Genomic DNA, 13,341 nt, shown 5'->3' with positions numbered 1-13,341 from the left:
AGCAAAGCCTGAATACCTCTTACGTGCAAGTGTCTGTACTCTAAAAGAAACCTACCTCTGACTTCAAAGAGACTATGTTAGACAAATAAGTACATGCAAAATCACAGGCACTGCTCTTGGACATGGGAACAGTTGAAGCACATCTCTTCTGTATTTGGAAGAAAAGGAGGAAAGGGAGAAAAGTTGTTGGCAAAGAGGGTAGTAATGATGATTGGTACTTGAGGAAAAGGTCCAAGACGTTTTATCAGTTGGAGGAATTTTTAACAAGGCTGAAAATGTGTTACCAGCTGTGGAACAGCTACAAGAGGAGAAAAATTGCAAGGTATCCTGTCTGATCCAATTCTCATAACCCTGTTGTGATGGGTGGGAGGAGGAAGTGTGTACAGTATCTCCAGTTTTCATTTGTTTTTTATTGAGACGAGCTCAGAAAACACAAACTGGAAGCTGGTGTTAAACAATAATTCTGTCCTCTGAATAACAACCTGCATGTTGCCAGCATTATCAAACGTTATAAAGACAGCTATCTAAAAGCTGTGTACACCTTATGTCTATATTCTAAAAACATTTTTGCAAGAACTTGTGCAACAGCATTGAGCATCTCTGGTGTGAAAGCCTTGTGGTAGGCACTAAAGGTATAAATATGAATAATGTGGAGGCTTTATCTTTGAGATCCCAGTTTATTGGTATCTTTCTAGAAATGTAGACACATTAATACAGTATGATGTTATAAAGTGGATAGTAGAGTACTAAACAAAGACACATGAAAGAGAGAGAAAGGAATGGCCTTTTCTCTCCATGTGCGAAGGATATGGAGATAGGTTTTAAAGGGAGGGCAATTTTGAGCTAAGTCTTAAAGGGGAGGCAAGAGTTGATTGATGGAGGAAATAAGAGTATAAGAAATCAGAGGACCATCTCACAGTTAATACTGGCCTGTGGACTGAGAATGGGCTTCTATTCCAGACTCTTCTATTTATAGCTAAAGATGTAGGGGTCATTACAGATTAAAAGTTGCCCCTCAAATTGTTGCCTGGGAAACACTCTCCAACTATGTTATGATTGGTTCTTTTCCAGTATACAGTTAATAACTATAACAAAACTGACAATAGTATATTTAGGTTCAGAAGTTTCAGCATCATTTCTCTCTGGAATAGCAAGAAAACAAGAGTTCCACTCCTGGACATTTGCTTTGCAGGCACTCTCCAAGCATAAGGAAAATTTAGTATGAATGCATCAATATTTTCCCATTAGATGTTTTTACCTCAGGCTTTCCAATTTTTCTGCTGTTAAATTTCAACCGGAACTACATAATGCCCAGCTGTAGATTTTTTTTTTTTAATTCTCAAGGTCTTCTTCCAGTTTAAACATGTATCTCTTAGCTCTAGTGCCCTTACCATTTTTTGTGAAAATACAATCTCTCTCCTCCAGGCAAGTAAAGTAATTTATCATAATGTAGGGCTCAGCAGCTGGGTCAGAAGTAGGGTTACTCTACTCACTGAGACCTTCTTGTGCCACCTCCAGTCACCCCTTCTCGTCCACTGCCACTGAGAGAAGGCATGGGAGTAGATATGTGAATCTCTTTGCAGAACCTCAAAAGTGAATTTAGAAAAGCAGTGCAGTATGTAGTTCCTTAAAGAAAATGTTGAAAAGGAATCTGTTCATCAATCAAAAGAAATCACATCTTTAACAAAGCTGGTAGACAGGATGGCATCGTGTCCAATCCAGCCTAAGGGTGGAGTGTGGAGGCAGAGTTCAATTTCCTTCATATCTAAAGGCTTAAACTTACAGCAGTTGAAATTGTTTGAACAATATCCTTATTTGAAGAACCTAGGGGCAAGACGGGAATAAAGATGCAGACCTACTAGAGAATGGACTTGAGGATACGGGGAGGGGGAAGGGTAAGCTGGGACAAAGTGAGAGAGTGGCATGGACATATATACACTACCAAACGTAAAATAGATAGCTAGTGGGAAGCAGCTGCATAGCACAGGGAGATCAGCTCCATGCTTTGTGACCACCTAGAGGGTTGGAATAGGGAAGGTGGGAGGGAGGGAGATGCAAGAGGGAAGAGATATGGGGACATATGTATATGTATAACTGATTCACTTTGTTATAAAGCAGAAACTAACACACCATTGTAAAGCTATTATACTCCAATAAAGATGTTAAAATATATATATCCTTATTTTTAAATGCCTTTCTTACCATTAAATTAAGTTAGCATAATTAATTTTAATATAAAAGTTCTAATGTTATTAATTTTACATTGTATCAGTAACAGGAAACAGAACACTTGTAAAATATAGAAAAAGCCAAAGTCAAAATCACCTATTACCTAACGTCCAAAAGATAACTATTTTTTATGATTTTGATTCTACGTTTCTAATTATTTTATGCTTATAGATACTTAAAATATTGAGCCCGTAGTGTGTATATTGCTTTAAACTCACACATAGTCCCTTAATTCCTTTGATTCCTCTCCAGTCTTCTTCTATACATATTAGTTGTAATCATGTTTCTTTATATTTCTGGGAAATTTCTTCACTAATTATTTTTTAAGCATATGTATTGTTTTTACATAGTCAAAATACTGATTTCAATGGCTATCTGATATTCTACTACATTGATAAATATATATTAAGTATATTTAGGTAATTTAAAGTTGGTTTTTTTGTTTGTTTGTTTTTTTGCGGTACACGGGCCTCTCACTGCTGTGGCCTCTCCCGTTGCGGAGCACAGGCTCCGGACGCGCAGGCTCAGCGGCCATGGCTCATGGGCCCAGCCACTCCGTGGCATGTGGGATCTTCCCGGACCGGGGCACGAACCCGTGTCCCCTGCATTGGCAGGCAGACTCTCAACCACTGTGGCACCAGGGAAGCCCCTAAAGTTTTAATTATTGTGTGATTTCTTGAAATAGCTTTGTATTTAAAAACCTCATTCTTCTTGTAGCCCATTAAACCATAAATTTATTGCTGCTACCTGGTTCCACAGTGGCCATGGAATATAGTAAATTAAAATAAACGGAAAATGGAATAATGTAGCCATAGGTGTCCTAGGTCAAAGAAATACTGTATAAATAAAATGTAATAAGCATATGTAGACAACCTTAAAGTCACCTCACTGTGAATGGCTGGGAAACAGTAGCAATATAATGTCCAATTTTGTCTCAGCCGTCATAATTGCATGTTCCATAGATAACTATCAGTAATTAAAGAGGCAAAGATCCAAATCTTGCTTTGGCTTCGAAAGAGTAGCAATAGCTGTGGTATCCCCAGTTGTCGGCTAAAGTTATCAGGAATTATAGTATTCAGATAAAATGTATTTACCGTTCTCTCTATTCTTAATCCCACATAAGAAATTCTTAGAATATCTAGAGTTTAAATGAGACTGTGATCAAAACTTGTTTTTACTGTTTATTTACAAGGCTAATGGCTTTTCTTCAATGGCATGTTGATGTTCTAAACTAAGACACATGTGACCAAGACAAGGTTCTTCAGCCTAACGACCGAATTAAATAACACCACCTTCCAATACGAAGGAACACATATGCACTATGATCGCATGTGTACATAACAATCATATACTAGTATTATAAGGGTGTATAATTTCCTTCCCTCCAGAGATAAAAATCAGAGCCAAACATGCTTGGATCATGGTTTCATGTAATAGTGCTCTTTGATAAAACAGACATGAATAGTGAATACTAAACAGGAAGCCGACTATATGAACAAGGAAGAAAATGCATGCTTCATTTCAAAGAAACCAGTCACTAGCATTAATAGCAAGCCACGGGATTAAGCTCATTAAAAAATTTGCCTAAAGGAGAAATCTCATTTGTTTCTTGTATTTCTTCATGTCGTATGTTTAATATAAAGCACAGAGGTGGATTTTGTGATCTGGATCATGATTTTAATCTGCATAGAACACTTTAATAATAGTTTCCTTATCTGAGTACCACAATTAAGTTCAATTGATGGTATTCCAGATTTGAAGTTTGATTGTGAAGTTGTTTTTCTTTCTTTACCTTTAATCAGGCCACTGAGAGAAATTCTGTTCTCTTAAAAGTTAGCTGTGATGGAGGGAATTGTTTATCTAGGTAATCGATTTTGTCTATGAGCTCCTCTGCCAGGCATTGGGCACTCAGAGGCCAAGAAGGAATCTTTGTGTTCTTAGAACCATGTACTCTTGCCAGGTGCATGGTAGGCATTCAATATTTACCACTGAGTGGCTCCATATCTGATATTCCTCCTGTATTTCTTTCTTTCTTTCTTTTTTTATTTTTATTCTTTTATTTTTTATTTATTTTTATTTTTTTTGCGGTACGCGGGCCTCGCACTGTTGTGGCCTCTCCCGTTGCGGAGCACAGGCTCCAGACGCGCAGGCTCAGCGGCCATGGCTCACGGGCCCAGCCGCTCCCGGACCGGGGCACGAACCCGTGTCCCCTGCATCGGCAGGCGGACTCTCAACCACTGCACCACCAGGGAAGCCCTCTTCCTTTCTTTTTTAATGTATTATCATCTTTAATTAAGTACAAAGACTTTCCCAATCATGTCACCTAGAGATCATTTTATCCAGTGCTCTGTTTGGCCGCCAGTCTCTTGTCTCTCTTCTCAGCAATGGTAAGGCAGATACCCCTTCCCTGGAGAGATCCATGGTTTGTTGTTTTTGCCAATAACAAAAATGTTGGAGAGCCAGATGGCAAAGCTGTTGCCATTGGCATCTTTCACATGAACTATATCAAAAGAAACAGAATGTCTTTTCTGGTTGGTGATCACACCAATTCTTCCCAGGTTAGCATCTCCAGTCACCATGCTCAGGTTACCAGTGTCAAATTTGACAAAATCAGTAATCTTGCCAGTCTCCAAATCAATTTGAATGGTGTCATTTACCTTGACGAGGGGATCAGGGTAGCTGATGGTGCAAGCACCATGGGTCACCAGATGAGGGATTCCTTTTGTGCCCACAAAGATCTTTCTCATGTTGCACAACTTACACTTGGCCTCCTCAGGTGTAATATGATGAATAGCAAAGCGATCCTTGTTGTCATGGATCAGACGAAAATTCTCTCCAGTCTTGTCAATACTGATGACATCCCAAAAACCATCAGGGTAGGTTATATCAGTGTGAACCTTGCCATCAATCTTAATGAAACCCTGCATGCAGATCTTCTTTACTTCATCTTCTGTTAAGGCATACTTATGTCTCTTCCTTAGGAAAATGATTAGGGGGAAACATTCCTTCAGCTTGTGGGGACTTGTAGATGGACAAGGAGCAAACACACTAGTCAGTTTATCCAATGCTTTGGAGTTTCTACACAATTCAGGTGCTCCTTGAGACCATGAGCCATAGCTGCACTAGGCACGAAAAGAGTTCCTCTTATATGTCTATCCATGGTTACTGGTATCTTCATCCATACTGTCTCCTAAATTAAAAATCCTAGATTCAGGGTTCCCCCTCACTCCCACTTAAGTATCTGTTGATTTATTTCCTTAATATCTTTCCTCTCCATCCCCAGGGCTGCCACTGTTTTCATTCAGAGCTTTATAACTTTTTTCTAGGATATTTCAACTGTCTCATTTGGTCTCCTTTCTTCTAGACCCTCTCTCTAATTCATTCTCCTGAGTTACCTAATAAAACACAGTTGTAGTCAAGCCACTTAAACATCCCCTGTAAGTACAAATTGATTCTTAGTTGAACTCCAAACAACCCTGCATTACAAATGCACAATCCCATATCAAGATCGAATAACGTTACCATTTTCACAGTGAAATTTTTAGTTTCTTTCACATATACATTAGTCATGCCTCAGAATCTGTATGTATTATAGCTCTTCTTCCCAGAATACTCTTTTCCTTTTCCACAAAAGAACTCCTACTCATCCCTTAAGATTTATTTTCCATGTCACCTCCTCTATGAAGCCCACTGTGACTACCGTAAGTAACATGATACCAGTAGAGCCACACTGCATTAAAGCCATACTACCTGGATTTGGATACTGACTCTGTCACCTTGGCAAGTCACTTAACCAGTCTATGCCTTAGTTGTCTCATCAATGAAATGGAGATAGTAAAAGTAATTACCTCATAGGCTTGTTGCAATGGTTATGTGAATCAATTAATACACGTAAAGTAAAACACTTCAGTCCTGGTTAAGTGTTTGATAACTGTTAGCTATTTTTATATAGTTTATTCACTCCCGTCTTTATGTTCTTATATAATTTTCAGTTAGAGAATGTATCCCATTATGCTGTATCTATCTCTTTATATAGGTCCCTACCTCTAGATGGAAAGCCACTTAGCTTGAAGACTGTGACTTATTCATCTCTTTAACCTGTCAGAGCACCAAACCAGATCCTGAGCATATAGTATTCAGTGAATGTAAAATGAATAAATGTGTGAGTGAATGAATGAATGAACAAACTCAGGTAAATAATATGCCAAAACTGTTTCTGTATGTGTCTGTTACACAAATCAAAGTAGATTCAATCTATTAGCCAAGTATCTATAGACTTGTATTGGTGAAATAAAATATAGGAAACTCTTTCTTGTGCCTTGAACCCCAAAGCAGTGTCATAGCCCTTCTAGTTATGATGTAACCTTCCCATTGACATGGAAAAGCCACTGGTCCTATTAAATTATTATTTTTTTCTTTTTTACCTGCTCAGTCCACGTTTGCTTTTGCATATGCTGTTTGACTCCATATTTTTGGTCTCTGGTTAGACATCTAATTCATTAATAAGAAGAAATCATTATAATCAACTCTGATGGTCACTAAGAAATAAATGTATCCTTTGTGTTCTCAGAGAGGAAGTTTGCCTCATTTACTCTTTTCTCTTTATAAATGCTGTTTTCTGATGCCTTTGTGGTGATAAAGAGAACGAAGGTTGAGGGGGAACCTAGATACCTTCTTCTCTGGGTCACTTTGCATAAAGACTTCTTTACAGCCACGTTCAGATGATTTATGTACATACTGTATATGCAGCAGCAGCAGTTATAGAGCTATTCCTACCATTTAACCTGCATCATTCTGAGTGGCCGTTCACTAGCTGCTTAACTTAACATCTGCTACTTTGGTAGTCTAATATCCAGATAGAATGAAGAATCAGAAAAATAAAACTCCAATAGGCTTGTTTACTTCGATAGGTAATGGTGTGTGGTTTTGCGGGGTGGGGTGTGTTTTGTCTTAGTTTGCATTATCCAAAATTATCTATCTTTTTAATCTTTGCACAATTAAGACATGTTTGTCTTTTCCCAACTTAGGAATCAGACAGCAGAAAGAAATATAAATGGTCTCCTCTATGTACTGTATTTAAGGAAGGTCTTGTTGTTTTATAGTCTTTTGCAGCTTCCCAAACACAACATTAACAATATTTGATATTAACAAATTTTCACAATATTTGAAAGTAGACAAACTGAGGCCAATACAAATCAAAATACCCGTACAATTACTAAATCTGTCTAACTAAACTAGTTAAATGCTCTCTAGTTGTCATATATAATTGGTAACTGAATCATAAAACCATTGACTTTTAAGGCTATAAATGAGATCAGAGCTTGGCTTATCCAACCAATATAAAATTCCTTCTTTCTTTTTGACGAATTCCTTTCTCCTCATTCCTCAATTGTCACCTTTAGTTCAGGCTTTCATCATATCTTCTTAACTCCTCTTCCTCAACCTCCGTGCTGCCTTGGTGCTCTACGAGTCTAGACACGCCTCAACTGCCAAAGTTGCTTTCTTTATTCATCACTTTGACTATACCGCTTTTCCTATGCCTTGGTCACTTCCCAACATCTCATATGTTGCAAAAATCTCCTCACTTCAAGCTTCATTGCACTCCAAGAAGGGGCACCAGACTTCCTTTTCTCCTTCAACCTCCCAACACATGCCTAAATCTCCTGTTACCCAAAACACTTCCTCAAAGTCCTCTCATTGTAGTTAGTAAAGCTCTTGCCCATGTTTCTGGGCTTTTCCCAAAGTACCGTTACTGGGAATTCCCTTTTCTCCTGGCTAGTGAGGCAATCTCTTCCCTATTAGTTCAGAAACCCCATTCCTGCAATACAATCTTCTTAGATAAATCAGTCCTTATGTGCTTTGGACACACCCTGAATTTGTTTTTGCTTCTTTCTCTGCCCTCCTAAGTTGTATTTTCTTTTAATGCATCCATTAAATTCATCCATTTCACTGAATATATGTATCAGACAGTCCTTTCATGTACTTTTAGGTTTATTATGTTGTCTCTGTCATACACATGTAAATAGGTTCCAGTTATCAATTGCTGAGTAACTACCACAACACTTAGTGTCTAAAACAGCAACCATTTTATTACATCTTATGAATTCTGTAGGACAAGAATTTGAGAAAAACTCAGCTGAGCGCTTCTCCACATAGTGACAACTAGGGTCACTTCATGATATCCGTTTGGTGGATGGGTAGGTTTGGAGGGTCCAAGGTGGCTTTACATACATGTTAGGCATCAGGAATGGCCGGAACCCTGGGCTCGGTTTGGACTGTTTGAGCAAAGTGCTTATATGTGGCTTCTCCAAGGCAGTCTTAGGGTAATTAATCCTCTTACATGGCAACTCAAGGCTCCTGGAAGACTCAAGAGGCTCCAAGAGGCCCAAGTAGAAGCTTTAAAGTTTCTTAGGACCTAACCTTGGAATTTCTAAAACATCACCTCTGCAGCCTCTATTGGATTAAGCAAATCATTAAGACTAGCTTAGAGTAAAGGCAAGTGAAATTGGATTCAACCTATTGATGAGAAGGATAGCATAGGAATATGTAGCCATTATATGTAATATATAGATATAGAGATTAAATAAATGATAAAGTCTTTTGATAAATGACTTTAATTATAGTAATGATTTTCTGACTTTAGGAAACAATATTGAAAAGAAATTGTATTGATTGTACCTATAATGCATGTTGTCAACAAAATATTCACTTTAGAAAACATTATCTCTACTTTACCATCCTCCTGTAACTTGCTCAGCACTTTTTTTTTTTTTAACCTAGATAGACTACAATCTTCTTGGGTACAATGTATATTTCATTTTTTATATCCCTAGCAACTGTCTCAGAGCTTGGTACACAGTAAACTCTCAATAAATGTTTGCTGAATTGAATTGAATTAGTCCTGGATTTTGAGTCTGACATGGCCAACTTAATGACTTCTCTGAACATACCGTAAAGAAAGATAAAGGTAGCAAGAAAATCCAGCCTTATCAAGGGTAAATCCAACAGGAGGTACTGATATATATATATTAATATATATATATATGCCAACTAATACAGTTCTAGAAAACACAGGTGATGGCATCAATTAATCTTTTCCATCTTCCTTCATGCAGTAGAAATTTCAAGAGACCATCCATTTAGCATGTCTATGCCCAAATTACTGCAGGAGCTGGATAGCAAAATTCTGGATTACTTCTGACAAGCTTTAGTTATTTTGGAGAAAAGGGGGGCAGACAAAATGATTCTATTATGCCTCTTTGTCATTAGAGAAAAGCCAAGCTACTAAGAGTCAATAATAAGAATTGACATATCTTTTTGAATTCGCAGCTTTTAATATACAAAGTAAATTAAAACGTCCTTTTAATCTTGAATGGAATTTCCTTCTTTAAGCTGTGATCTTGTGTTTCTCTGTTAATTTCAAATTTAAAGAACTCTTGGGTGATGAAACTGTTGTATAAGCAGAGGCACTGTTGTTCATTGTGTAATGTGAGAATCAGAAACTCTACTGCAATTGTCTTGTCATGTCGCTGACAGAGTTCCAGAATTTTGATTGGAAGGATGGGTATATTTTATAATTTGTTTTAATTCTGAGGCAATTTTATGAGATTTGTTTCAAATTACTTACTAAATTCATTTCTATTTTTTTTCTGTATGTATTAGGAAAAAACTGCCTCTTGTTTCCAAAAGTCCTATCTACTTATTATACCTGTTTGTCTTGGCTATTAGGATAATGCATTTAAAAATTCTTTTAAATAATCATTAGAATTTTACATCATTTTTTCTCATTTTACTAATATTAGTGGACAATGCTTGAATAAAACCAATTTAGGGAACTGAAGTATAAAAATATTGCTATATATTTCCATGACATGCTTTCCAAAAATTTTTCTGTTCCTGTTTTGCAGACTTGACAAATAAGGCATAAGATGATAAAATAACTCACCAAGGTCATTTAAGATAATAGTAGACCTGGGAAGCTTACTACTGTTTCATGATCATTTTATCTCTTTCTAGGTCTTTCCAACTATGTTGTCCACCTTTAAATACCTTTTTCAACATTAATGAATTTAGTAAGCTTTTACATTTAATACATTGTTTACAGACTATAATCTTTCCATTGGAGACATTATTTTACTAATTTGTTTTAATTGCTAGCTATTTCTATATCCCTTGTATTTATTTATAGTTCTTTCTTACTGTAAATTATTTCTTCACATACATTCATACAAAATTCACATATATGGATTTTTATTTCTAATTTCACACCCATTGCCCCTCCCTATCCCAAGAATTTGGAAGTAACAGTTTTCTACTGATTCTTTCCTTCCATTTGGCAACCATTTTATTTCACTGTTTTTGAAGTGATGCAGTAAGAGAAAAATGGCTGCCTTTTGTTTATTTCCTTGTACATTAACATGATGACATCATCAAAGATATTAGCTAGAATGTACATATCTTTAAGAACCCAGAGGTACACTATAAGCCAGAAACACTCTGTTTTCCTTTTCCTCTTAATGCCCCAAGGTTTTGCAGCTTTAGTGTAGCTCTTGTGTGCAGGGGGAAAAAGGAACTTGAGCATTTTGGAACAAATGCATTAAAATGGTGGCATTTAAAACATATCTGAATATTTTTTCAATGTTAAGAAAAATCCATGAAAAGGCATTTATTTAAGTCATGAAACATTCTAAATCAATGCTACCACTACAAAAAATATTATAAAGCATGATGTTAAATCATTGTATTTAGAGACTGGCTAAAATATTTAGCCACATGTGCCTATTCTGGCTTTAAATTATTTTTAAAAATTTCCATTGACACAAAAAATTTTGTTATAATTATTTCCAAAAAATAACTTCTCATTAATGGAAGGTTTAAGCAGGTATACAGATTTACTATTTTTAAGATTACTGTATTACTTACAAACACTATTAAAATGTACTATATAACTGTACAGAAAATTTATTTTCTGATCTTCATTTATGATGCTTCTGACTTTTCTTTCTGTGCTCTTTGTTGCACATTGCATGTACTTGTCATAGGATTTCCATTGAGATTAACAAGCAACAAGCTTTCAGTTACAAATTCAATTTAGATTATTAAAGAGATAAGAAGTTTATTTTTTTCATCAACTTCCAATTATTAAATAGCTTTTTCATTTGGAAATACACAATCCATTTTCAAATTTTGAGAAATAATTTTAGGTAATTATTTTTAAATGTATTTTAGAAAGATAATCTGACTATACCTATGTGTGTGTATGTATATGTATTAATTCAATATTTACATAGCAGAAAATTCCTGTAAATGTTGAGTACTCAGCTCTGAAACTACTTGTTAACACTGAAATCAGATAAGGTAAACCATATGCTTTATTGAGGTAAGCGGTCTAAAATAAGTTACTGAGATTTTAAGAATTAATATGAACCACATGTCCTTTAGATCTTTAAATTGAAATCTTCATTGTTCTTTTAAGTCAGCTGTTCTAGGGATGTGTCATCTTTTGAGAAGATAAATTAATCATCTACCTCACTAATATACATCAATAAAAGAGACTCACCCTCTCATCTACTTTATCAAAAATAATTAGAACATCCATATTTTTATTCATATATCTTATTTTTATTCATATATTGTATCTATTAGTGATTGAGATTTTCATTGAGGAGATTTTTAGGGAAACAGCCACTTATCCTTTTAGAGAGCAACCTCCTCCAATAAAAATAAACACCAGCAATCTAAAGGTTAAAACATACTGTCAAATCATTCAGTTAAGCAAGGCTCTTTAATAACATTTGTACAACAGTACTTTCAGAAAGCAGAAGGTAGGAAATAGCTCTTTGCTAGTTCCCCTTCCTTAAATTATTATCCAGCCTCTTATTAAAATAAAATCTAGTGAACTTCTTTTGAATGCCTGCTCAAACGCTTTCTATAATAAAAAAAAATCTTGAGAAGGGATTTCCATAAGTTGTGCTGCATTAATGACTTAGAGCAGCTTCCTAATCTGTTATTCCTTCCTCCTAGCAGACCTCAGCTGATAAAAATATCCATACACACAGTGAAGTCAGTGGCATGCCTGGCTTTCTCAGACAAAACTCCCATGTGATCACATATAGGCAGCCTCAGTGAGGCTGATGCCGTGCAGCAAGCAGTAGGTAATGAGTCTTTGTGCAGAGTGAAGCTCTTGTCGCTGAACAATAAAGCATACGGTACCAGCAATAAAACACAGGGCTGGCAAATTTCAGAAGATTCCGCTGAACCAGGAAGAACAGTGCCTTCGGTGATGCTGACACACATTATAAAATGATAGTCAATTTATTTTGGATTCTAATGAATAAAGAGTGCAAGGACTAAGACTACAGCTATTTGAACAGGTCAGTGATTTTATAAATTACTCCTACACTTCCTTGTGTTTGATTGGATTTAAATTAGGATGGTCTGATGTGTGTTTTGCCTTAAACAAAAACTTTGCAAGATATTTACAGTGTGTAATATGAAGGATGCACTTGAATTGACCCAATTCAATTAAATGGCTGATGTAGTCAGATGTGATAGAGAAACGTTTATATGATTATAGTAAACTGAAAAGTTATTTATTCTATTTAAAAATTTATGGGTTAAAAATCATTCAATAATTTCTAATCTTCTATGATTCAGAAAGAACATAAAGCAGAATACTACTAACAAATAGCTCAAATAAAAAGCTTCACATTAATGTTTCCGGTATTAAAAAATCCTGTATTGCAATAGTTTGTGTCTTATGATTTGGATGATATATCCTTCAAAATTTATTGATGTCTTTCAGTGCACTGCAAGAGGTTTAGTATATTTAATTATTTAAATAAAAAATTTTAAAACCAAGAAAATTTTGAAATGTTAATAATGCTATCTCCCAGAATAATGCATTTTATATTTAACTATAATATAGTATATATCTATAGTAATCTGTTGTGTGCCTTTTATTTTGCATGTTATATTTCTTTTGATAGATGGAAAATATTATTGCATTAAACCTTTTATTTCATAAATATTCACTCATTAGTGGAGAAAACAAATTAGCTTAATTTAAAAAAGAAGAATTGATTAATTATGTTATGATGCATATTTCCATTG

General features: G+C 35.6%; 1 pseudogene; it reads right to left on the bottom strand.

The window, feature by feature from the left end:
- Positions 1-4,564: 4,564 nt before the first annotated feature.
- On the bottom strand, positions 4,565-5,344 carry LOC101317366 (small ribosomal subunit protein eS4, X isoform-like; annotated as a pseudogene).
- Positions 5,345-13,341: the final 7,997 nt, after the last annotated feature.

Source organism: Tursiops truncatus, chromosome 7 (assembly GCF_011762595.2).
Source record: "Tursiops truncatus isolate mTurTru1 chromosome 7, mTurTru1.mat.Y, whole genome shotgun sequence".
NCBI classification, from domain to species: Eukaryota; Metazoa; Chordata; class Mammalia; order Artiodactyla; family Delphinidae; genus Tursiops; species Tursiops truncatus.
The sequence above is the reverse complement of the archived record's forward strand: the minus strand, read 5'-3'. Positions and strand labels throughout refer to the sequence as shown.